This window comes from Rana temporaria, chromosome 2 (genome assembly GCF_905171775.1).
Source record: "Rana temporaria chromosome 2, aRanTem1.1, whole genome shotgun sequence".
In the NCBI taxonomy this organism is placed as follows: Eukaryota; Metazoa; Chordata; class Amphibia; order Anura; family Ranidae; genus Rana; species Rana temporaria.
Genome location: NC_053490.1, coordinates 479,756,046 through 479,782,534, shown reverse-complemented (window position 1 = coordinate 479,782,534; position 26,489 = coordinate 479,756,046).

The window sequence follows — 26,489 nt, the reverse complement described above, 5'->3', positions numbered from 1 at the left end:
AAGCTAGAGCCATTTTAGACAATTATTATATCTCTTTGTTTGCCAAAGTTAGTCTAATTGCCACAGTTCCAAATTCATTTTTTACCCCTGATTTTTAAATGGCATCTTACAGCAATAATAGGTTTATAAACTGCACATTAACCTTATGGTGCCTTACTGCAGTTAGAATTTCTCTTTTTTCCCAGAACGTTTTGCCAGTTTCACACATTTCCAACCTTGATTAGGCAGTTTATCAGTTATTGAAGCACTGAACATATGATTTCTCCCACTGCGCTGAAATCATTGGCTGAAGTGTATGAAAATAGTGCTTCTATTCTTTATTATGGAAGAACATAATTATGTGAAATAATATAACATTATAGCACCCAATTGTGACAATCACCTTAAAAGTACATTTAGAATGAACTTAATGTTACGCGCCAGCTTTCTTTGCAATTCGTTTTTTTTTTCACGTTTTGTTTTGTTAAGATATTAATCCCTTTTCTGCAGAAAAAACATTTATAGAGGAGAATAGGATTATGGAACTTTAAAAATTAAAAAGTTGTGTTACCATATTGTCAAAAAAAAAAATAGTTGAATATTCTATTATAGCACATTTTTAATTTACAACAATGGGGCCTATACTGTTTTCCCACTGCTGTTTAGTTAAAAGGGTTTTTCACCTATGGAAATAAAGTTGAAAGCCCTAAATCTGTGACCTGTTGATGACTGCTGGGTTTTCCACTGCTTAGAACTTTGCTGTTTGCAGTTCCAAAAACAGCAGTTCTGGCCTCAAATAAGAATCCAGTGTTGAAGCTGTGTGGAACCGAACTTTGTAGCAGCCTTGTAACTTCTGTTTGTGACATAATAGACCTCACTGGGCTCAGACAAACTCTATAGTGCAGAATGTGATTCGGCACTGTAGAGAAAGGGCAAAGGTAGATTTATTATATCCAGCAGGCACCTTTATAATACTATCGATCTCCCCAGCGGTACAGTGACACATATGAATCTCAACACATTTTGTACTTTCTGTGCCTTGAAGCCCAAGAGACCTACTACCAAGCCTCAACACTGTCAAAAAGAAGACAGTTGGGCTTCCTTAAGCCCATAATTGTGGGTTTTTGAAATATAAAATCCTACCCTAGCAGCTATCACAGTCCTTACAGTGTTTGAGGTTAACAGATGGAAATTAGAGTGTTATCTTCTCTTACAGCCTCATTCTTCATTAATAAGAATGTATGGGGAATACAAAAAAGGATAAAGTTTGCTGGTTGGAGCTGCTCCATTCAAATATAACCATGATTTGGGTGCTGTTGGCTGGATGTAATGAACCCATGGTCATTAAATTAAGGTTGTTTGAACCATCTAAAAAAAGCATGGACTCCTTACATACAGAACTGAGAGAGTCTCCCTACAGGTTAATCTAGGGTTGACATTGGATTTTATAGTCATTAGCTTACTTATTTCCAAAGACTACAGTGCCTAACGTGACAGGTTTGCACAAAGGTATTAACTCCTTCTGAGCTGATTTGAATTGCTCCAATCTGCTTTTGCATTCCTATTGATTTGTATGGGGAGAAAAGACGTTCTAACCTGAACAAAAGCCCATGTATATAGGTAGTTCATTTACGGAGGTAGAACATGCCCTCTACATTTATGTGCTTTAAAAACTGGAGTCAACTTTAGTACTTCATTATATTTAAGGAAGGTGGAGACATCCAGAACAGAGCCGGGAACTTGCTACTGGAGTGCCTAGGAGATAAAGAAACTGAATAGTGATTCAGTTCACTAGACTTGTTTACACTCTTAACCCTTTAAGTTTAAACCTCTTGAACCTGTCTTCATTTATTCTTTCAACGAGTTATGGTTTTAGTGTTCTAGATAATTATGTTATGAAGTCAGTTTTCATAAAACCTAAATGATGTGAGAACTTATGTCATCGTAGCTGGCACCTGAATAGATTTACTTCACAAATTCTTGTTATGGTTCCGAATGTCAGTGATAAGAAGCATTTCAAGTTAAGCCATCACTTAGTTAGAGTGTCACCAATCGTTTTCAGTAATATGCAGTGGAGGCCGCTGTGGAATGGTAAGCTTGGAGACTGGCCTGAAACGTTATCATAAGACATCAGTTAACTAATAATCATAATCCCTTATGCCTGGTAACTTGTGGATTTTCACTTGACAATCCCTTTAACATCTTCTGAAAGATGTATGACAGAAACATTTATGTGGATAGGAAGCAGAATAAAAATTCATGCAACAGATTCTGGACCATTAAAAATGAGTTCAAAAAAATCTTGAAGGTTATGGGGCTTAGCGGAAATGGCTGAGTGGTAAGAAGAAAATCTCTGAAAGTGGATCTTAACCACATTCTATTTATCAGCAGTCAATTTATAATAATGATGACCCAGCAGCATTGCCTTATAGCCCCTTAATAATGTATGAGCAGATATGGATTCCCGTAACTAGACCTATTAAATGTAATCATTTGTTACCATATAGTGGTAGAGGTTACTTAAATAGCACCAGTAAGATGGTTTTAAAGTCAGAATATTTATGATATGCACAAACGAGTTGATAACACATTAAGTAAGAAATTTCACAATTTTTATGCATACATACAGTAAATATAAAAACACAATTTATAGATATTCCCACATCTAAAACCAATAAAAAAATTGCCTAGACACGTATTTACATATCAAAACAACAGATTATCCTGCTATTAAGATTCACAGTATATCCCACATACAGTTACATATCAAGAACAGTAGCTTATCCTGCATACAATAGCTTTTATCCAACCCGTTTCCTGGAACAAACTTTTTCATGGGTGCGTATGCAGCTCAAGTGACAGACATACCGTATTTATCTGCGAAAAACATGCACAGACCTATAACACGCAACCTAACTTAAAGAGGGAAGTTTCCAAAAAAAAACTTTCCACAGCCCCCTGCACAGTACACGAACCCCCTGCACAGTACACAAACCCCCTGCACAGTACAGTACATGGATCCCCTGCCTGGGACACAGACCCCCTGCCAGGGGCGGATCGCCTGCAGTTGGTAAAAATAATAATATTGGTGTATAACACACAGGCACAGTTTACCCTCCATCTTCAGGGTAAAAAAGTGCTTGATATACGCCAATAAATACAGTAATTATATATGTCTTATAATCCAGCTGTTATTCAATAGATCCCTTAGAAATTGTATAGGTCCCCAAGTTTCTGGGAGCAAGGTAGAAAATCACCCCCATCTCTGTTCTCCAGGTCAGTTGGTGTTTGTACATTGAAATCATATCCCCTCTCAAGCGTCTCTTCTCTGTTCTGTTAATGGAATCTTCATAATGTATAAACAAATAATTGGGGAGTCCAGTTAGAAGGCTGTGACATCTTTATTATGATGTTTATTTTTTGGTAGGGGTTGCTGACTCTAACTACTTCAAGAAGAACTCGCCTATGCAATCTCTGAAAGATACAAAAATACATTTATCGCACTTTCGAACAACTAAAAGCTGAAATATCAGTTTTGGGTAGACGTGGTCTCTAATAGGTACAATTAATAAAAAAAATCATGCATAAATGCTTTTCAAAGAGGAAACAAAAGGGCATTGCTGGATTAAAATGTGAGCACATCCACCAAGCTGTTTCTCGGTCTTGTACAAGATAATAGTTTTTTTCCCTTCATGAATAGTAGACTGAAGCACGAAAAACAGCTTTGTTGTACACTGAATAGGACTCACCAAATTATACAGACAAGGTCAGAAATTATCATTTATTCTTGTAAGTGGTCGTCTTGTAATAATTAGACACCCCCTGTATGCACTTGTTTTTATCATTGCAGCATAATAATGACCCAAAAAAGGGTTTCATCATGTCAGGATGGGTCATCATTTAATTTTTTAACATGCATAAGGTTGTTAAGATACTGAAAGTTTGTAGTTTGCTTTCTATAGTTAACAAAAAAATTATATTTGTTTTAACTGGTTAAGACCCGGACCAATATGCAGGTTAAGGACCTTGCCCCTTTTTGCGATTCGGCACTGACAATTGCGCGGTCATGCGACGTGGCTCCCAAACAAAGTTGGCATCCTTTTTTCCCCACACATAGAGCTTTCTTTTGGTGGTATTTAAATCACCTCTGCGGTTTTTATTTTTTGCACTATAAACATAAATAGAGTGACAATTTTGAAAAAAAAAATGCAATATTTTTTTTTACTTTTTGCTATAATAAATATCCCCAAAAAAGATATAGAAAAACTTTATTTTTCCTCAGTTTAGGCCGATACGTATTCTTCTACCGATTTTTGGTAAATACAATCGCAATAAGCGTTTATCGATTAGTTTGCGCAAAATTTATAGCGTTTACAAAATAGGGGATAGTTTTATGGCATTTTTATAAATATTAATTTTTTTTACTACTAATGGCGGCAATCAGCGATTTTTTTTACACATTTTTGGGACCATTGTCATTTTCACAGCGAAATTACTGTGAAAATGACAATGGTAGTGAAGGGGTTAACCACTAGGGGGCGCTGTAGGGGTTAAGTGTGGCCTCATGTGTGTATCTAACTGTGGGGGGGGGGGCTGGACGTGTGATGTCAGTGATCATCATTCCCTATATCAGGGAACAGACGATCACTGACATTGCCACAGAGAAGAACGGGGAAGGTTTGTTTACACTCACCTCTCCCCGTTCTTCAGCTCCTGTGACCCAATCGTGGGACACCCGCAGGGATCGGGTCCGTGGGTCCCACGGGCGTGGTCACGGAGCTTTGAACCGGGTCGCAAGCGCGCTGCCGGCGGAACGCTCGTGATTAACGGCTGGGCTCTTAAAGGGGGACATATATATACGTCCCTGTGCCCAGCCGTGCCATTCTGCCGACGTATATCGTCGTGTAGCATACCTTAAGTGGTTAAAGCTTCAAGAAACTGCCCCCCCCCCCCCATAAACTATAGTATATATTCAGAACAATTCATCTCCAAGAAAGTGCACTTTTCTGATGTTTTTGTCAAGCACAAATAACTAGGTAGCTGCCTACATTTTAAATAATTTCCAAGGAGACTTTGCTGGTGAACAGTCAGTTTCTTATTATTCTTTTCTTTTGTGATGAATTACTTCTATAAATGTATTTAATAATTTAATACATTTGTTTTATAGTGCTTTTTAAATCTTTTTTTATATTCCTCTTTAAATGCTAAAGAATAAACACACTTTTAAAAGGCAATTTAAAAACGTTTTACAAATCGTTTTCCTCTTTCTCTGTGTTTGAAGCTGAACTAGGATCACCTAGGGCCCTGCCTGTTAAAATTACCTTCAGTTTTCAGATAAAGTCTGTGACTAAATGTGAGATTGTTTAGGAGTTTGTTTATCTAACAATATATGAATGGATTTTGGGACTAAATACAGTGGAAAATTTTGCAAACACAAGATTTGGGAGTTGAATTACTAAAGGCAACTAGGCAGTTAAGTTTGCAAGGGAATTTTCCCCAGTGCTTAGTGAATGAGGTGAACCTCTGCTGACTTCCATTATTCAATCATGTGCAAGTACAAACAACTGTTTTTATTTTCCATGCATGCGATTGAGCATCCGTTTTAAAGTGAAAATTCACCTCATTTACTAAGCTCTAGGGCTGATTCCCCCACAAAGTACAACTTCCCCTGCAAAGTAAACCTTGTGATGACAGCTAATGCACATGGTGACAATTTACCGTGGAACTCCAGCACTAAGATTATTAAATATGTAGGTTCTCAAAGCATCCTTTGTGCTTAACCCCTTCACGCCATGCCACGGCGCACTCCCAGCGCAGAAACCGTGGTCTCGCCAAGAGCCCGGGCCGCGTACTAATGATCGGGACCCGGATCTCCTGATTCTAGGTCACCTGATCGCTGTGATAGCATCTGATTGGCTACCACAGTGAGCAGTCATCAAGAAGCCCGCCCCTGTCTTTTTTTCTTTCTGTAAATGGAGAAGAAGGATGAAATGTATCTTTCTAGTTCCTTGCAGAAAGAAAAAAAATGTGTTTGTAATACAATGTCAAATAAATAAATAATAAAAAATAAAGAAAAATACCTAGATAAAGGTTTGATCTCGGTTAGTGTCGGGGTTAGTGTTTGGGTCAAGTAAGGGTCAAAGGTCAGGGTCAGTATATTTTGGACAGGATTTATTTTTCAAATAGTGTCAGTTAATGTCAGTGTGTTTTTAGGTAGGACAAAATAAAGAAGCAAAATGTGCACTATAGCTTCTGGGCTGTACTGCGGGTACAAACAACAACTATCATACACATATGTGGTATTGTGGTGATTGTCAGGTGCAGGAGAATTTATTTTGGATTGTTCTTTGTTGGTAGGTTATGGTAGTAGCAAAAAAGATACAGTTGCATTTAAAAAATAAATAAAAATAAAACTATTTTGGGCCAGTTTTTCTTAATAAAAAAAAATCAGGAGAGATCCATTACCATTTAACATCAAATAAAAGCCCAATTTGCCCTGAAAAAAACCCAAGGTATAATCCACCTGGATGCAGAGACTAGTTGTGATGATATGTACGGTTTTACTAACGCATGTCTAAGTTGCAAAATTGGGCTTAGGCATTTCGTTTAATTTGTTTTATCCTTAGGTGCGAAAGAGTTAAGGAGAAGTAATTACAATTAAAATTATAATTTGGAAATTTTAATTTATGAAGGTATTAAATAAATAACATAAGACATTTGTAGATGGCAATATATACTGCTTTGTCCGGAGTAAAATTTAAGCTTGAATGCAATAGGGTGGATATAATAAAGACGTTGATTTTGTTCACTTAGCAAAGTGAATATTCACTGTATGTAAAGCTGTATTCACTCCGTGATTATGAGCAATTTGGAAAAAAAAACACAAAAAAAACCTGGACCTTTTCTAGTGCATGAATGAAGGATGGACATGAAATCTGGCTTCACCTTATTTACTAGGCTTAGTGGCCAGTCTCCTTTTTTATTTGCATTTGGATGAACTGGTGAGAAGTTAAAACCCAATCAGTTTTTTTTAACTGTGTCCCGATTACAGAGATTCTCTAATTGCCCTTATCACAAGTGTCACTGGAAATGAAAGGGAACGTAAAAGCCAATGTTTGGGTTGACAACAGAACTAGAATAGAAGGGTAATCTTTCAATGGCGACAACTGTTCTCGCATTGGAAGGATGTCCTCTCATTTGTTGTTGAGTCTACAAGAAGTGATGGGAAATCTCCCTAATGAGAGACAAATTACAAAAATAAAAACATAAATAAATAAAAAATCATAATAGTTTCAACCTTCCTCTACTCTATCCAAAGCCAAAAAAACTAGCTTTGGATTCAAAAGAAAAAAAATGGCTTTAGATATATACTCTTAAAATTTGTATATTAAATTCTAATATATAATGTTACCCAAATGAATTTTACTGCTTTGCAATATAGTTTATTTCCTTATAACCTTTATTTGACTCTTCTACAAGAACCTTAGAAACATCATCCTTCTAATGTTAGCTGACCCTTATCATGCAGTGGTTTTGTGTTGTGTATAAGCAGAATTTGATATGGAAGCTAGGATCTCAATTTCCATAGTATGCTTATTATATATATATATATATATATATATATATATATATATATATATATATATATATATATATATATATAATTTTTTTCCAAGCCTGTGTCAGTGTGAAAGCTTGTGATATTTTATCTGTTAGTTTATTATTTCATCATTGTTGGCACATGTATATGATGATTTAAGGCAAATGGATACAGTTTTCCATTTCATGGAGCTGTCCTTATCTTCCATTATGAATGCAAACATTGCAAATTGTTTCTTTTCTATAACATAAACTTGAACTCTGACTCTCTGCAAACCATCCTACTTATTTTCTCTGTAATACTGGGGTTGTTTTCACATTATGTTTATAGACACATAAAAGCCATTGTTTTTCCCGGTGCTGTATAGAGTCTGTACATCCCAAGGACACTGTCAGACTTCAACTTGTCTATGTTTCTGTTCTTCACTATTTACTTTAATACATATCCATCTATAGGCTGCTACCTGCCTCTAGTGTGCAAGAAAGTTTAATGTTACTTTTACACTGGGGCGGGGGGCGTTAGCGGTAAAGCGTTGCTTTACCGCTGTTTTAGCGGTGCCTTTCAGCCACTAGCGGGTGCTTTTAAACCCCTGCTAGCGGACGAATAATTAGGAGAGGAACAAAGATAAAAATAAAGCCCTGTACACACAATTGGACCTTTGTCCGACCAAACTCACATCGGAAATTCCAACGGAATTCCATCGGAGTAAAAGAGAATATGTTCTCTATCTAAACTCTGATGGAATTCATTGAAATTATTACTATGGGGCATACACACGATCAGAATTTCAGATGGAAAAAGTCAGACTGACTTTTTTCCATCGGAAACTCCGATCGTGTGTACGGGGCTTAACTGTTATCTTTTGCAATTAAAGCCAATGACAGTTGAAATAACGGTCACATGGCTGAAAAATAATTTTAATTACAACAGTTATAGTAAATAACATAAACCATATGTTACAGTTCATAAAAACTGAGACTTTTATGGCCAAGGTCGCATCAAGGATTTGCCTTTAATTTCATTTTGACCATCTTTTTCCCATCTTAAAAGTTAGAGGTAGAAGACTGACATAGCAAGAAAATGTGTAAATACTGTTTACAAGTTGATTATCTTATTATCGTGAAAATCTCAAAAGTATATGGAGAAAAACTGAGAAAAACTATTTAAACCTTCCTCCTTGTGCCTCAGAAATATTTCCTGATTTTATTGAATTTTATATATTTTTACCCCTTTTAGTTTGTGGGATTACAACCTACATTTTTATTGTTGAAACACATAAAAATAATCTAGCTATTGACACATCCTTCTATTTAATTCAGATTAATCTACTGATGCATGTCAAGTACTGATGTTTGTATATTTATCCTGCGAGCTGCAGTTAGTCCTAATCTGTATGTACAGCACGTTCTTATTAATTTAAGTGCAGAAATTGTGCATTCTATGTAATATTTATGGAAAGCAAAACTCTTTAATACACTTTGGACAGAAAACACTATTCTGGGTTGTTAGTTACTTTGGAAAATTGTTCAGTTTAAAGAGAACCTGTTGTGTAAAAATGTAGCTGTGGGCAGTTTTTCTGCTGTTGCTAAGTGTACCCCAGAGGAAACTTTGGACCTGTTAGGGGGTAAAGTAAAACCACAATAACAGTTTTAGTAACCAATCAGATTCTCAGTTTTATTTTCTGAAACGGTACAGGGAGAATAAGAGCAAGAATATTATATACAGACAGCTAAAACCTAATGATGAATGGGGTCCATGGTGTAGCTGTGCTATGCATATACTTTACATGGAGTGTATGCAGATGTAATCCATCATGCCATTTTTCATAGAATAGTCTACATAAGATTGGTAACCAGATTCCACCTCTGAAATGTATTATGATTATTATTCTATTTATTTGTTTATTTTGGTTTGTGCATTAGTTTCCCCCATTTAACTATCTGTATTTGTTTTGTTAACTTCCAGTTTTATTTAATAAGGTGCCTGGCTTGTTATTTGATTTATCTACTTTGAGCATAGGGCACAATCCAACCTTCTTTGTTAGTTCATCTTTCAAAGTATATTTATGGTAAATCAAAACCCTGCACCCTTTGGCTGAAGTGTTACCCCAGATGAAAACGCTTGGCCCACGCGACATACATATAAAGATGATGTGTTTATTTAAAGTGTTACTAATTCCACAACAATAAATTCAGTCTTTATATGCAGTAAAGCATGCTTTATATACTCACTGTGGAACCTAAGGGGTAGGTCCCGTACACACGACCGAACATGTCTGCTGAAACTGGTCCGCGGACCAGTTTCAGCAGACATGTTCGGTCGTCTGTACAGCCGAGCGGACAGGTTTCCAGCGGACATTTGTCCACCCGACCGTTTTCGAGCGTACAAATGTTTCTTAGCAAGCTTAGAAACATGCCCGCTGGAATACTGTCCGTCGGACATGTTTGGTCGTCTGTACAGACTCACCATACATGTCCGACTGGCCGCTATCCCTCGCATGCGTCGAATGACTTCGACGCATGCGTGGAAGCATTGACCTTTCAGCGTCACGCACGTCGCCGCGTCATTGTCGCGGCGACGGCGCAGACACGTCACCGCACTGTCTGTCCACGCGGATTGTCTCTCATTTCTGTCTGATGGTGTGTACAACCATCAGACAGAAATCTCCGAGCGGACATGTCCGCTGAAAACGGTCCGGCGGACTGTCCGGTCATGTGTACGAGGCCGTAGATGTCCTGCATTGTGTAAAAAGGCTGTTTGATCCTGTCTTCTCTGATCCTCCCATTATTTTACTATTCCCACTCCATCTGCTTATAGTACAGAACTTTGGGGGCACTCTGCACATGCTCAGTTTGGTGTGTATTGCTAGATATGTTTTTTATTTTCTTGGGAGTGTGCATGTGATCAGCACAGAGCCAATCAGCACTATCCAGACAGAGGGTCAGGGGTCCTGCAGCCTCATAGGACAGTCAGAGTAGAATGAAAACTCCTCCTACAAGCTTTTTTTTTTAACAATAAAAGTTTAGTTGAATATAGCCATAACAAGCTTTAAACGGACACTCATAAAAATCATAAGGTTGCTATATACTGCTGATAAAAAAAAAGGTATTTAGCAGTACATATTCACTACAATGATTGCAAGTCCATGTTCTGTGTACTGTGGAAGACCAGATATAGTGAATGCAGGACCCTCTTTAGACAAAACATGAAGTGAAAGAAAATCCCCTAAAATAAAGAAAATCTCCACCTGCCACCTGGGTCACCCAACCTAATGTTCCTATTGGATGATTACCCTTGTATTCCTGTCCTGGTGATGACTCTAAATTCAGGACTTTCTTATTTTCTCAATTATTTTGGTGATAATAATCAACAGGACAAATAAAGATGAAAACAGACAGCAATACAAACCTGATAGATGTTTTAATTCCTCTCTACTCTATCCAAACTAAAAGTATAGTTATAAGTTATACTGTAAGATCAGTGGTGGTCCATGTTCCTTGGTAATTGGTCAGGGATGAACCGTAATACATTTCCAAGTTTCTTAACCATTGTAAGCCACAGAACTTTTGCCTTGGATTACAGCTCACTTCTCTTTTGCGCTTCTGATAACTAAACCAAAATATGAGGAGTTTCAGTTTAAAATAAAGGCCTGTGACTCACTCATCACTGTTTAACCTCCCTGGCAGGAGATCCTGAGTTTGGCTCGGGGTGGAAATCCAGTACCATTAGCGGTATCCCCAAGCCAGACTCTGGATCACATCGCAGTATCCAGGCAGAGTTTACTTACCTTGTCCCGTGGATCCTGCAATGTCTCCCTGCTGTGTGCGTGAGCTGTCTCCTCGCTCGATTCACACAGTGCCGAGTGCCGCCAAGCTCGGTTCCCTGCGACATTACGACACACGGGGGCAAAGATTGGCACCAAATTCAAAAAAATAAAAAAACAGTACACATACAGTATACTGTAATCTTACAGATTACAGTACTGTATAAAATAATTTCACACCCCATTTGTCTCTAGTGGTCTGCCCAGTGTCCTGCATGTACTTTTATATAATAAAAACTGTTCTTTCTGCCTGCAAACTGTAGATTGTCCATAGCAACCAAAAGTGTCCCTTTATGTCAAAAAGGATTTTAGACCAGCTAGAAAACAGCGATAATAAATTAGAATCACTTGCAGAATTGAGCAATAGTGATTTGCGGGGAAATTTGTCATCAAACAATAAAAATAATGACAGCGACAATTCTGCAACTGAGCAAATTTCAGTGTTTTTGATTTGATTACATTATTGAATAATTATTATTATTATTATTATTTGTTATAATTATTTATAGTTATTTATTATATTATAATTAATGATTTTGTGTTTCAAACTTTTTCATACCCGGGATGTCTACTAGACTCTTGTTTGGTCAGATTTAAGTGAATTGTTCCTAAGAATTACAGGCCTACAATGTAAAACGCCAAATTTCCATGCAAAACAATTGTACTGCTTTCAGCATCAAAAACCTGACATAATCATACCGCCAGGGAGGTTAAAGATTATTGTATCATTATTTCATAAATCTGATTAATGACTGTAAGGGCTTGTCTTCATCACAATTGCATGGTCAGCAGTGGTGTGGTAAACTGCAGAATGTTTATGATTTATTACCATTACTGATTAGATATACATAATATATGTTTATTGTTTCTCCAAGGACAGAGCACACATGAAAATTGTTGTAATAATGAGCTTTTATTCAGTGGTGGGCTAGTTGCTCCCCTCTGGAGACGTAAGAGGTTGTGTATCGCTTTGTTAGTACAACAAACTGTCCAATCAGATTCAAACATCTTGAGCCCAATTGTTATCTGCCAGGGCTGGTTAAATTTGATTGGTACTTTAGGGAAAGATTGACATTTTAAAAGATTAACTAGGTGAAATCTGTGTGGTCTCTGTTACAATGTGGTTAATTTAATAAGGAAATAATAGAAAAAAAAAAGATTTTGCACTCTCCAGTCTTAGTAAATAACCCCCTAGGGGTAATGTTTGCTAATATAGGCCAGTTACATCACATAGTTACATATTGTATCCAGTCTCACTATTGTCCATTTGGCACCCGTCTGTAAAATTGCAGCATCTACACTCTCAACAATAAACTTAATTTTCTTCATTGATCCACCAAAACTCCTACATATAACATACAGCAATTCTGCAAGCTGGCTATCATTTCATGTAAAAAAAAAAAAAAAATAGAAATAAGACAAACAATTGCAGTGCTTGCACAAATCATAATGAGATGGTGTATTTGTATATTACTTGCTATGTTGCAGTGTTGATGAATCAATGAATGTCAAGTGAGTTTGTGGTACATAATATATATTATACTCCTTTTCTGAAGATTTTTCAAATTGATTTTTTGGTTACTTGCAAAGAGGATGCACAGTGAAATGCTGGAAAGCCACATGGACCATTCCTAAAGACTACTTAACTTTTTGTTTTCTTATGAATTTATGTATCCAAATTTGGTGAGGGAAATCTTTGCTTACTTCAAAAGTTTCTGGCTATGATCCATAAAAGGTAGTGTGTTCCTCCCCCTATATCATTACTGTGTTCTTTAGTAAGGTAGGTGAGAGAAAACAGAGCGGGCGAGGCATTCTATCCGGCACACTAGAAATTGTAATAATGATGGCATGGAGAGCTCTAGAAACAGGTGAAGGTTTCCCATGTCACTTGTCAGAGGGGTAAATATTTAGCCTATTATTTTACAGGTTAGCTTCCATTGAGTACTTTTCAAAATAACAACAAATGCTAATGTATTATTGATAACCTTTAGAGATGAATTCCAGGTGTGGTGTATTTTTATACAGTTAAATTGTAAGTATGTATATACCATACCTGGTATGTTAAGTTTTAAGTAAGAGATTGCAGACATGATACAAGAGATGGTTAGAGACTGAGGACATGATACAAGAGATGGTTAGAGACTGAGGACATGATACAAGAGATGGTTAGAGACTGAGGACATTATACAAGAAATGGTTAGACTGCAGACATGATACAAGAGATGGTCAGAGACTGTAAATTGCATTTCTCTTGATCTTTTCTTGCACTAAAGGTGGCAATAATGGGCAACAATAAATTCATATTAATTTAAATTGATTATATTAATTAAAAAGTCAAATATAATACAATTATATATATATATACAAATATAAATATTTTTTAACCTCCCTGGCGGTATGATTATTTCAGATTTTAGGTGCTGAAAGCGGTACCATTATTTTGCAAGGAAATTTGGCGTTTTACATTGTAGGCCTGTAATTCTTAGGAAAAACTCACCTAAAGGGTTTGTAAAGGAAATATTTTTTTTATCTTAATAGCTTCCTTTACCTTAATGCAGTGCTTTTTTCATGTCCTCATTGTTCGTTTTTGCTCTCAAGTTGCTGTAATTCTTCTCTGATCTTCACACTTCCTGGTTGTCTGTTTCCTGATAACCACAGTACTGGGAGCTTTCTCTCTGTGGTCACTAATCAAGGAGGTGTGATTACTGTGTGTCTAAAACCCCTCAGCACCAATCAGTTTCGTTTTCCAAACCATCACTGCCCTGTATTGGCTCTGTGGTTCTGTACATCACAGAAGCCGGAAACAACATGCAAAAACGAAACTAGAAACTGCAGGTACATTATATGATAGATTTTTATCTATTTTTAATCATTTTTAAAAGGAATCAGTTAACTATTATGTCTCTATACCCTGCAAACAGTCATTTCAGCAAAAAAAAAAATTTCCTTCTTTACAACTCCTTTAAATCTGTCCAAACAAGAGTCTAGTAGACATCTCAGGTATGAAAAAGTTTGAAAAACAAAATCATAAATTATAATATAATAAATAATTATAAATAATTATAACAAATAATAATATAATTATAATAACAATTATTCAATAATGTAATCAACTCAAAATCACTGAAATTTGCAGAATTGTCGCTGTCATTACTAGGCAGACCACTAGGGACAAAGGGGATGTGTATTTTTTACATACAGTACTGTAATCTGCAAGATTACAGTATACTGTATGTATTGTGTTTATTTACTTTTTTGAATTTGGCGCTATTCTCCGCCCCACGCGTCGTAGCCTGGCAGCACACAGGGACACTGTGAATCGTGCGAGGAGACACCGCTCAATCACACAGCGGAGAGGCATCGCAGGATCCAGGGACAAAGTAAGTAAACCCTGCCTGTGGCTGCTGCAAGCCAAACCCGAGTCTTGCTCGGGGTTACCGCTTTTGGTGCTGAAATTCCACCCAGAGCCAGACTCGGGAATACCGCCAGGGGGGTTAAAAACTGTAATTTTCAGTTTCGGTTTTCGGCTATGCGCATCCTGCATTTTCGGTGTTAGCACCAAAATTTCTATTTGGTGCACCCCTATGTACTATATTAATGTAAAGTACATAAACCATAGACATCAGTTTCACATTACAGTTTTTCTCTTTAAAGCTCATCTTTCAGCTGTCAGTTTAAAAAAAATCTGGTGCAACCTATGTATATTTTATGTACAGTACTGATGGTCAACTCCATCTAGCGGCCAATGTGCACACTGTTTATTTCAATGTTATCACACTAGAGTGCACACATAAGAAACCCCCAGAAACCTGCAAGGGGGCCCCAATATTTGTACTTCCTACGGGTCTCCAGTGAAGATCACTGGAGTAGCAGCGGTGTCTACTTCAGTAATTTCCAGCCTCCAGGAGCATTGACCAGGTATGACATATACATAGTTACATTGGTCCAACCATACCAATGTAACTGTGTAAAATTATACTATGTCTGGAATTTAATATTTAAAGCGGAGCTCCACTCTATAGTGGAACTTCCGCTCATCGTAACCCTCCCCCATCCGGTGTCACATTTGACACCTTTCAGGGTGAGGGGGGTGCAGATACCTGTCAAAGTCCTCTCTGTGGGGAGTATGTCACTTCCTGCTTCCGCCCGCTGTGTTCTGGGAAACACTCAGCTCCCAGAACACAAATGGGGACCAGTCAGGACGGCACTGCGCAACTCGCGCATGCGCCATAGGGAATCAGGCAATGAAGCCGGAACGCTTCACTTCCTCATTCCCTCACCGAGGATGGTGGTAAGGGCAGCAGAGTGATGAGCGATTGCTCGTCCTCTGCTGCCGATGTCGCTGGACTCCAGGACAGGTAAGTGCCCTAATATTAAAAGCCAGCAGCTGCAGTATTTGTAGCTGCTGGCTCTTAATATTAATTTTTTTCTGGCGGAGATCCACTTTAAACAATTGCGGGCTATAAGAGCAAAAACTAATAGTAAGCTTACTATAGATGGATACACATCGCCACAAAAATGGCCTTTACTTTGAAGCTCTGGGGCACACTACTGTTTCTCATGAGACTTGTTTGATGGATAAAAGCTTTCATAGTTAGGACCTCTTTTTCCTCTTTTCAAAGAATCTGTGGGAGTAACAGTGACTAAGAAGTATTTATTTTGATTAGAATGTGCTTTTTTATTGCCCCCCAGTGTAAGCTACAACAGCCCAGTTCTTCACTAGCATGCCATGTCATGTGGTGAAATACGAGAAGTATTGGGCTGTTCAGTAGGTTTAAATGTAGTGTATATTAAGGGATGCTTCTTCACATTTTGTGTTACAAGTTCTGTAAACATGACTTATTTTGTTGCCTCACTGTGAACCCAGCGTTGTAGTGATTTTGTAAAAGTCTTTGCTGATTTTCTGTCTTTAAAGGCCAACCCCCACCTCAAAACTGATTATTCGGATTCAGTTGGGCACTGAAATATGTTAACCAACAACTTCTTATATTTCTTAGAGACTCCAGTGATAGCATTTCCTCCTTATATCTTTATGAAGCTCCATTGATTGAGATTTTCCCCAAAATGTTTTTCCCATCTAACAAAGCCATAAAAAAATGCCCCCCTCTTGTGACTGTTTTACTGTGTTATAGAAAATCTATTGAAGTAGTATAAAACCATCATTTCACTTGCAGTTCAGATTTGTGTTCGATATTTCTTCACACTGGATTTCTTGAAGTATAGGCAATGCCAGGAAATGACTCAGCTTGCCAGCAACCATAAAAGACTATCAATTTGGGGTGGAGTTGCCCTTTAACACTGTTAACTGAATGCTTGAAGTTGCTGTATAATGCCAGTCTGTTGTTGCATAAACTTACATTTTTTTAAACGTCTATCGACTTCTTTCTCTGTAACTTTTAAATGGAATATATTGAGATGGTTGTCGATATACAAAGGTTTTGTACAGCGCATCAGAGCATTTACACATAGACAGCCATTGCTGTGAGTGGCAGATAACATAGAATCAAGCTGTGAGATCCTTCTGTACATCCACATTGATTGTTTCCTACTGAAAGGAATGCAACTGCAAGAATCTCATTGTAATGTGCTCTATGTAACGTTTTCCCAAACAAATCTGCAGCTATTTCCCATGTGAGCTCTCCTATGCTGTTTGACAAAATTTAAACAAATATGAGTGTTCAGAATAACACAGAACATCCAGCTTTGTTTATCAGTGTAGCTCATAGTAAATATGTCTCCAGTGCCCACACTATTCATTTCTATTATGCCTTTCATGTTCAAGCGTGCTCTGAAAAAATAGCAGGGGCAATCCGGTTGGTTGAAAAACTCAAATACTGAAACATTTAAAAAGATGTTGGTTTTGAGACCACCCATCACATTAAAGGCTCATATATGCCAACATTATTTTCTTGTGGTTGTCCTCGAACACTGGTCAGAAGACTCTTACATCAATGGTGCAATGGGTGCTTTCCAATTCTTTGGTCCTATTGAGATACATTCTTTGCACAGGCACAGTGGCTCATGCCCAAATTGTGTGCTTAAACACAGCATTTAATAATGTGAGCCCTAAGCCCTATGGGATCAGCGGGTAAAGGTAGTAATTTTGCTTTAGCTGATTATATTTAGATTGGCCAACAGCTTTCACATACTGTTTTCGCTGAAAAATTACCCCACTGCTCTAGCAAAAAAATGGAAAACACCACAACCTCCTACTATAATGTAAACCATCCATCTGTTAAACGTAAACTTCCAAATGGAATTTTCATTTGCAGAGGCTAAGATGTCTACCACATCCTTTTACAAAGTATAGGCAAAGTGGATTACTGACCAAAGGAGTGTGGCCCTCACTTAGAGGACTCTGATCAGTAAGCCCCCCCCTCTCTCTGAAGATTGGGTCCCCCCAGTTTTACAACCAGCAACCATCCTTTACTCACCCCGCCCTCCTTCTATATCTCCCAAACCAGCTCACTGGACTCATAGTCAGTGGCATGATTTCATACAGCTCAACTATGTTTAATACTCTAAGCATTGTATTTTCTTCGGTTGTAACCCACCAACGTCCTATTGTTACCTTTTTCTTTTCATAACATGTTATTATAGCTCATGTATCTCTGTATACTTGCAAAGCTTTGTATTTTCACTGTTCATCTTCTTTTGTTCAATAAAGAATAATAGTTTAAAAAAACGACCCCGCTAATGCAGTTTTTCACCATATTAACAGCTTGAGTTGGGAAAGCTTGTGACAGATTTTATTTTAAATCCAAGTCCAAGCATTTTTTTTTATGCAGAGTGGGAAAGTGTCAAGTTTTATTGATATTTATGTCCCACTTGGGGAGATTTTCCCTCACTTCCTGTCAAGACAGGAAATGATGGTAAATCTAATGAATCTATAAAACTTTCTTTATATAGTTGAGAGTATTGGAACTTCTGATAATTGTTTTTTTTAACCCTCCTAGCGGTATTCCCGAGTCTGACTCGGGGTGAGATTTTCATACCAAAAGCGGTAACCCCGAGCCAAACTCGGGCTTGCCTCGCTGCAGCAGCAGACAAAGTTACTTGCCTTGTCCCTGGATCCAGCGATACCACCGCGCTGTGTGAGCGAGCGGGACCTCGCTCGATTCACACAGCGTCCTCCTGTGCCGCCGATCTCCGTTCCCTGCGATGTTTCGACGCACGGGGGCTGAGAACGGCGCCAAATTCAAAAACGTAAACAAACACATTACATACAGTATACTGTAATCTTATAGATTACAGTACTGTATGTAAAAAATACACCCCCCCCTTGTCCCTAGTGGTTTGCCCAGTGTCCTGCATGTTCTTTTATATAATAAAAACGGTTCTTTCTCCCTGCAAACTGTAGATTGTCCATAGCAACCAAAAGTGTCCCTTTATGTCAAAAATGGTTTCAGATCAGCTAGAAAACAGCGATAATAAATTATAATCACTTGCAGAATTGTGCGATAGCGATTTGTGGGAAAATTCGTCATAAAAAAAAAAATAATGACAGCAACAATTCTGCAACTGAGCAAATTTCAGTGATTTTGAGTTGATTACATTATTGAATAATTTTTATTATTATATTATTATTTGTTATAATTATTTATAATTATTTATTATATTATAATTTATAATTTTGTTTTTAAAAAAAATGTCTTACCCGGGATGCCTATTGGACTCTGGTTTGGTCAGATTTAAGTGAGTTATTCCTAAGAATTACAGGCCTACAGTATAAAATGCCAAATTTCCTTGCAAATAATGGTACCGCTTTCAGCATCTTTTTTCTGAAAGAATCATACTGCCAGGGAGGTTAAATTGATGGCAATGCCTTTCTGTCCCAGTGACAACCCCCCCCCCCCCCTCTATTTTCAGAAAAGAAAGAAAAAGCTTCGGGTCACAGGCAAAATAAATAAAAAAACTGACAAAAGATGTAACTTTTTCCCAGACTATATCCAAATCTTAGAAAAAATGGCTTAAATTAGGCTTTAAGCCACTCAATTTTTTTTTGCCACAGTAGAAAAACTCTTTCTTTTGTGTGTGTGTTACTTCTTCCTATACTTTGTGTTTGGAAGAGATGTATTCTGGTAAGAGCAGTCCCCATTCATATACATGCTGAACTGATCTCAGGCATGTCATCTTAGCATAGAATAAAAAGACTGTTATACTCAATTGAAAACATTTTAGTGTTCGGAAACCCCTATCACACCTTACCCTAATAGTAATTGTTTTTGACACTTACAATGCACAAGAGTGACGATTATTAATTCATTTTGACAAAGCCACATAGTTGAACACTTGTGAAAAGAACCGGCAAACACGGCTTAGGATAGAGTGATTTAGTACAGTCTGAGCTGCTGAAGTATGTTATTGTTTCTTGCTAATATACTTAGCATTAGTACTGTCCATGGTACTGATTTAGTTTCCTCTTGCTACAAATTCTAAGGTGCATATTTTATACCTGTAAATATGCCATTTACTTCACTTCAGGGAAATCGTCCTAATTTTTGCAGTAACAGGTAATGATTAACCACCTGTAAGTGTTTAGGGAATGTCAAAATCAATGCCATTGCTTATTTTCCTCTGATTATGCTAGATGCCTGGCTGTTATGATGATGGGTCTCTAGTGGTCCAACACCAACCCTGCCCAGTGTTCCAATTAACAGTGTTAATGCTTCCTGAGCCACACTGTTAATTTAGCACTGAGCAAGGGGCATGTCGGACCACTGGGGACTCAAACCACTATGCTCTGTGTTTAACAGAGGTCCAACATGCTACCATGCTGCTAGCATGGGATATTTTTACCCTTGCTACAAAAAATAGTACTGTTAACTTTTCTAAAAAATAAGCCCTTGATTACTATTGTTTGTACAGGTTCTTCCTGTATATTCATTTACACCAAGTCTGTGGCAGAGACTTCCTTTTCTTCCGAAGTTCCGAGTGATACCCTGGCTGTCGGGGTCGGTGTGGGAGGCCTGTCCGGGTGCACTATGCCCACTCCGGCTGGAGTGGCGACGAGAGTAAAGTATCGTTTGAAGCAGGACTGCTTCTGTTCTATTAGGCCTGAATATGCCATTTCTCCTTCTCACCCATCTTTAATCTATCTACCTCATGTTTACTGTTTGCCGTGTTGGGCAGTAATAAAAGCACAAGAAAGACACCTGCTGTTTGGACATTCCATCATTGCTACTCTCATCAACTACCCTAGAAGTCAGAGCCATAGAGGTAACACGCCATCCCTATTCTATTCAGCGGTTCCTGCGGGGGTAGCGCTACATATATTTTTTACTTTCTGCCCAAAAAAACATCCAATACAATTTAAAAAACAATCTCATTTCTTCATAAATTTAGGCCAATATGAATTCTGCTGCATATTTTTGGTAAACAAAATCCCAATATGCGTATATTGATTGGTTTGCGCAAAGTTTTTTTTTATTAATGTCGGGGATAAGTGACTTATAGCTGGACTGCGATATTGCAGCGGACAAATCGGATATTAACTGACACTTTTGACACTTTTTTGGGGACCAGTGACATTATTACAGTGATTGTTGCTTAATATATGCACTGTTACTGTACTAATCACACTGGCAGGGAAGGGGTTAACATCAGGGACGATCAAAGGGTTCACTGTGTGCCTAGCTAATGTGTCAGTGTAGTGGAGGAGGTGCTTTTACTAGTGGAAGGCATGGATCGGTGTTACTGTTTTACAGAATCAAAGACTGCCATTCTGTCAGTGAACTGAATGATTTGCGGGTGCCAGCGGACATTGGGCCCATGGGACATGCTGTTCAGCTTCCGCTGTGTAAAATCACAGTGAGCGTGAGCCACCTGCGGCATGCACACGCATCTGATACACGGAAGTGCAGCGTTACATATAAATATATATATATATATATATATATATATATATATATATATAAGTACATTAACCTGCGCAGCGCGGCCACCCTGTAGCAGTAAATCTGCTGTGGGGCAGTCAGGAAGTGGTTAAGGGATAGTAGCTTTCATTTGTGCCTAATCACATGTTAAACCTGTGGAAAAATATAGCTGGGTGCAGACGAGACACCCTAAGCACCTATGGTACAATAGCCTTTGGAAATAAATTTATATATATATATATATATATATATATATATATATATATATATATATATATATATATATATATATATTTTTTTTTTTACAAGAAATCATTTTCCTTTATTGAGGCAAAAAGATTTAAGCATAATACAACAGTGTCCAAAATGGACCAAATCTTGACAAGGGAAAAAGGAAGAATACAGTACATGTGGGAATCAAATAAAGCAGGCATACATAAAGAGCCTATAAATCACTCAAAATGTTTATATTTAGTTTGTGTATAACATTATTATATATATCTTATCTTTTTTTCCAATTGCATCAACTGCTTGACTGTGGACTTCTCATATACCCTTTGTTATATACAAGAAGAGTACTTTGTATTTTTAAGTAGAGCTTTATTTTGAAGTCCTCTTGCAAGGTTGAGGCTGTTGCAGTAATCTAACACGAGAAATGTCCCGCTTATGTCCAAGCTATTAAATAGCACATGAAAAGGGATGCGCAATGACAAGTCCCACTGGAAGACTTGAAGGCTGTTTTGATGAAGTGTCTTTCTGAGTCCTGCAAGTTATAATTTGGAGACAGCTCATACCAATAGGTTAATGCTACACTGATGATAAGAAATGTACAAAATAAATTATCTTTGTACCAGGATACAGTCTGCCAAATTTGTGTCCCCTAAAGGGAAAACTATATAGGTCTATGGTCCATTTTATTTTATTTGTTTGAGGTTTATACATTTTGTATATTCTCCAGGTAGTTACATGGGTTCCCTTTCAATGCTTCCTTGTAAAATCTGAACACATATTCGTTGGTTGGTTAAATTGAGGAGATTTCGTTCACCTCCTCTTCCTGAAACATAACATAAATTGTAAATGACTTCAAAAGAAGGGGTAATCTCTTCTTAACCACTTAGTAACCGCCCTATAGCCGAAATACGGCTACAAGGCGGTTCCCTTACTCTGGGAGGGCGTCAATATACGTCCTCCTGGAGAATCAGACCCGCGCGCCCGAGCGGGCGTGCACACGCGATCACGCAGCAACAAGGATCGCGGTAAGGAGCCAATGACGGCGCGATCACTTGTAAACAAACCATTACATGACGCCGGTTCCTCCCTCTCCTCTCTGTACCGTTCGGTACAGTGTGAGAGGAGGGGGGAGCGGGTGGCAGCAGCAGTAGCACTGTGGGCTGGATCTGTGACAATTAAAGTCACAGATCCAGCCATCCATCCCTGCGCAATACTGTGCAATACCCCCCCATACTGTGCAATTCCCCCCATACTCTGCAATACCCCCCATACTCTGCAATACCCCCCATACTCTGCAATACCCCCCCATACTCTGCAATACCCCCCATACTCTGCAATACCCCCCCATACTCTGCAATACCCCCCATACTCTGCAATACCCCCCCCCCCCCATACTCTGCAATACCCCCCCCCATACTCTGCAATACCCCCCCCATACTCTGCAATACCCCCCATACTATGCAATACCCTCCATACTCTACAATACCCTCCATACTCTACAATACCCTCCATACTCTGCAATACCCCCCATACTCTGCAATACCCTCCATACTCTGCAATACCCTCCATACTCTGCAATACCCTCCATACTCTGCAATACCCTCAATACTCCACAATACCCTCAATACTCCACAATACCCAAATACTCCAATACCTTGCAATAGGTCGCCTATGGGGATTTTTAAGTAGCAAAGTTTGGCACCATTCCACGAGCGAGTGCAATTTTGAAGGGTGACATGTTGGGTATATATTTACTCGGCGTAACTTCATCTTTCACATTTATGCAAAAGAATGAAGAAAAAAATACTAAATCTGCTAAATTTTATAACAGAAACAAAGAAAAATACATTTTTTTTACAGAATTTTCAGTCTTTTTTCTCTTATTGCGCAAAAAAAAAAAAACCCAACAGTGATTAAATACCACCAAAAGAAAGCTCTATTTGTGTGGGTACAGTGTTGTATGACTGAGTAATTGTCATTCAAATTGTGAGAGCACCGAAAGCTGAAAATTGGTCTGGTTATTAAGGGGGTTTACGTGCCCAGTGATCAAGTGGTTAAAGGGTTTTCAATTAAACCAGTGTCCATTTTTTTTAAGTTTCCCTTTCTGTTCTGATGACAACTGTAAAAATTAGCACTTACCATCACTTTTTGGCTCAATGACAATGGCCAGAACAAATTGAAAAGGTAAATCTCTCTAGTCAAGATACACACATTAAAAGCTAAATAGAGGTTCTAACCCTTTTCCACCCTACCCAATCTTAAAGGGGTTGTAAATGTTCGTTTTTTATTTTCTAAATAGGTTCCTTTAAGCTAGTGCATTGTTGGTTCACTTACCTTTTCCTTCGATTTCCCTTCTACTTAAATGTTTTTTTTCAGTGTCTAAATTTCTCACTTCCTTTTTCTCCTCAGTAAGCTTGCCCCCATCATCCGAGATGTTCTGGCTGGGGGTTAGTCAGGCCGAACAGCTTACTGAGGAGGAACAGGAAGTGAGAAATTCAGACAAAGAAAAAAAAATGTTTAGAAGGGAAATCGAAGGAAAAGGTTAGTGAACCAACAATGCACCAGCTTAAATGAACTTATTTAGAAAATAATAAAAAAAAACTTTACAACCCCATTTAAATAAAAATAAAATAAAAAATGGTGGCTCTAGATACTGTAACTGGCCTTTGAATAAAATGTCCCTGGAGTTTGTGTGATTGCCTGACTTTCTTAGGAGCAATACATTGTTGGCTAATTTGGATGCAGGGATTGGTGTGAATTAATTTCCCCCTATAGTGCTGTGAAGTATGCAAGTGGTGTGTACAAATAAGTAAGCCAAAATCATTTTTCAAAACTGTATACCTCATGGTTTGCAATAGAGGGCTGGAATTGGGTAAAATATGCTAATATTATCCAAGCTACCATACATAGACTTAATACATACAGTACACACAGTCACTGTGCACAGAAATGATATCAACATTTCTGTTACATAAAGAATAATATAATGGATCTCACTGCAGAAGGAAGGATCTGTTTTGTAGTTTGTTTATTCATCTATCACTTTTTTGACTGAACATGTACGGTACATCATTTGTTTTCCCAACAATAGCAGAGTCAGTCAGATGTATTGGAGATTATATAAAGGTATGCATACAATTTAGCCATAAGTCATAGAAGTGAAACCAATGTGATGGATGCTGGGAGCAAGCTAGCCATTTTCAGCAAGAGCTAACTGGTTTAGGGTTGGGTGATACGACTGCCCTAGGCAAAAATATACACTGCCAGAGTCTCTAAACACTACCGTTATTTCCATCTATTTGTTACTACCCTTGTTTATGTTTTCTATTAATCTTTAATGAAAGCGAATGGCTAGCTCTGTCACTTTTCCCAAAGAGCTCTGATACATTACAACAAAGGTGGCACTCTTTGTATGTGTGCTTTTTATAGGGGATAAGGAAGCAAAATAGAGGTTTTGTGTTTTTTTTTATTATTTATGTTTTTTTTTTTCTAGCTAACTCTTTCGTTTCTTCAAAAATATCACAGAATTCAGATCTTACTTCTTGTTCTGATTATTGCTTTAAAAGTGAAGGTTAGCTCATATTTCTTAACCACTTCAGGACCAAGCCTCTTTCTGAGATTTGTTGTTTATAAGAAAAAAAAAATTCCGCTAGAAAATTACTTGGAACCCCCCAAACATTATAATTTTTTTTCTAATACCCTAGAGAATAAAATGGCGGTCATTGCAATTCTTTATGTCACGCTGTATTTGCGCAGCGGTCTTACAAGAGCACTATTTTTGGAATAAATACACTTTTTTTGAGTTAAAAAATAAGACAACAGTAAAGTTAGCCAAATTTTTTTATATTGTGAAAGATAGTGTTATTCCGAGTAAATTGATATCCAACATGTCACACTTCAAAATTGTGACCGCTTGTGGAATGGCAACAAACTTTTACCCTTAAAAATCTCCATAAGTGACATTTAAAAAATTCTACAGGTTGCATGTTTTGAGTTACAGAGGAGGTCCAGTACTAGAATTATTGTTCTCGCTCTACTGATTGAGGCGATACCTCACATGTGGTTTGAACACCATTTTCATATGTGGGCGCTGCTCATGTATGCATTTGCTTCTGCACGTGAGCTTGTCGGTACTGGGCACGTTTAACCATTTTTTTTTTCTTATTTATTCTACCTTTAATTAACAATTTTTACACTGTTCTGTCAAAGACAAAATTGTGTCACTTTTATTCCTATTACAAGGAATGTAAACATCCCTTGTAATAGAAAAAGGCATGATAGGACCTCTTAAATATGAGATCTGGGGTCAAAAATAATGAGATCTGGGGTCAAAAAGTCCTCAGATCTCGTATTTACACTAAAATGCAATAAAAACTAAAAATAAAAATGTTGGCATTTGAAAAAAAAAATGGCCCTTTAAGAGCTATGGGTGGAAGTGGCGTTTTGACGCCCCTTCTGCCCTGCAGTGGTATGGAGATGGGTGTGGGCCATCTTCCCCTCACTCGACTCCATATATGTCTCCATACCCAGCCAGCAAGAGGCCCCTCACTCGCCACCAATAAAAGTGATCTTGTGGCGAATACGTCGCAGAGACCACTATTATCAGAAACCGGACCGACGGCTGAAGAGGAAGATACCTGGGTTTTGGCAGCTAGCTGCTGCCATAACAAAGATATCCCTCTTCAAACAGCCGACGTATATTGGCATGTGGTGGTCCGGAAGTGGTTAAGCAAGAGTCCACGGACAGTGTTGGAAATCACTCTGACTTACAAAGTTCTTAGACCATTAGAACACCCCATATAAGAAAAAAAAACACCAGGATAGAGCACCTCAAAGGCTACTATAGCGGTATAAATATAATTTTATTAGAACACCCCACCTGCCTGTATTTTATTTGAGAATTTCCAGGAAGAAACATGTTGAAGTCCTCACCTCTCAAATGCCCCTAATATGGCTTTGAAGCCTGTCTCTAATCCTTGCG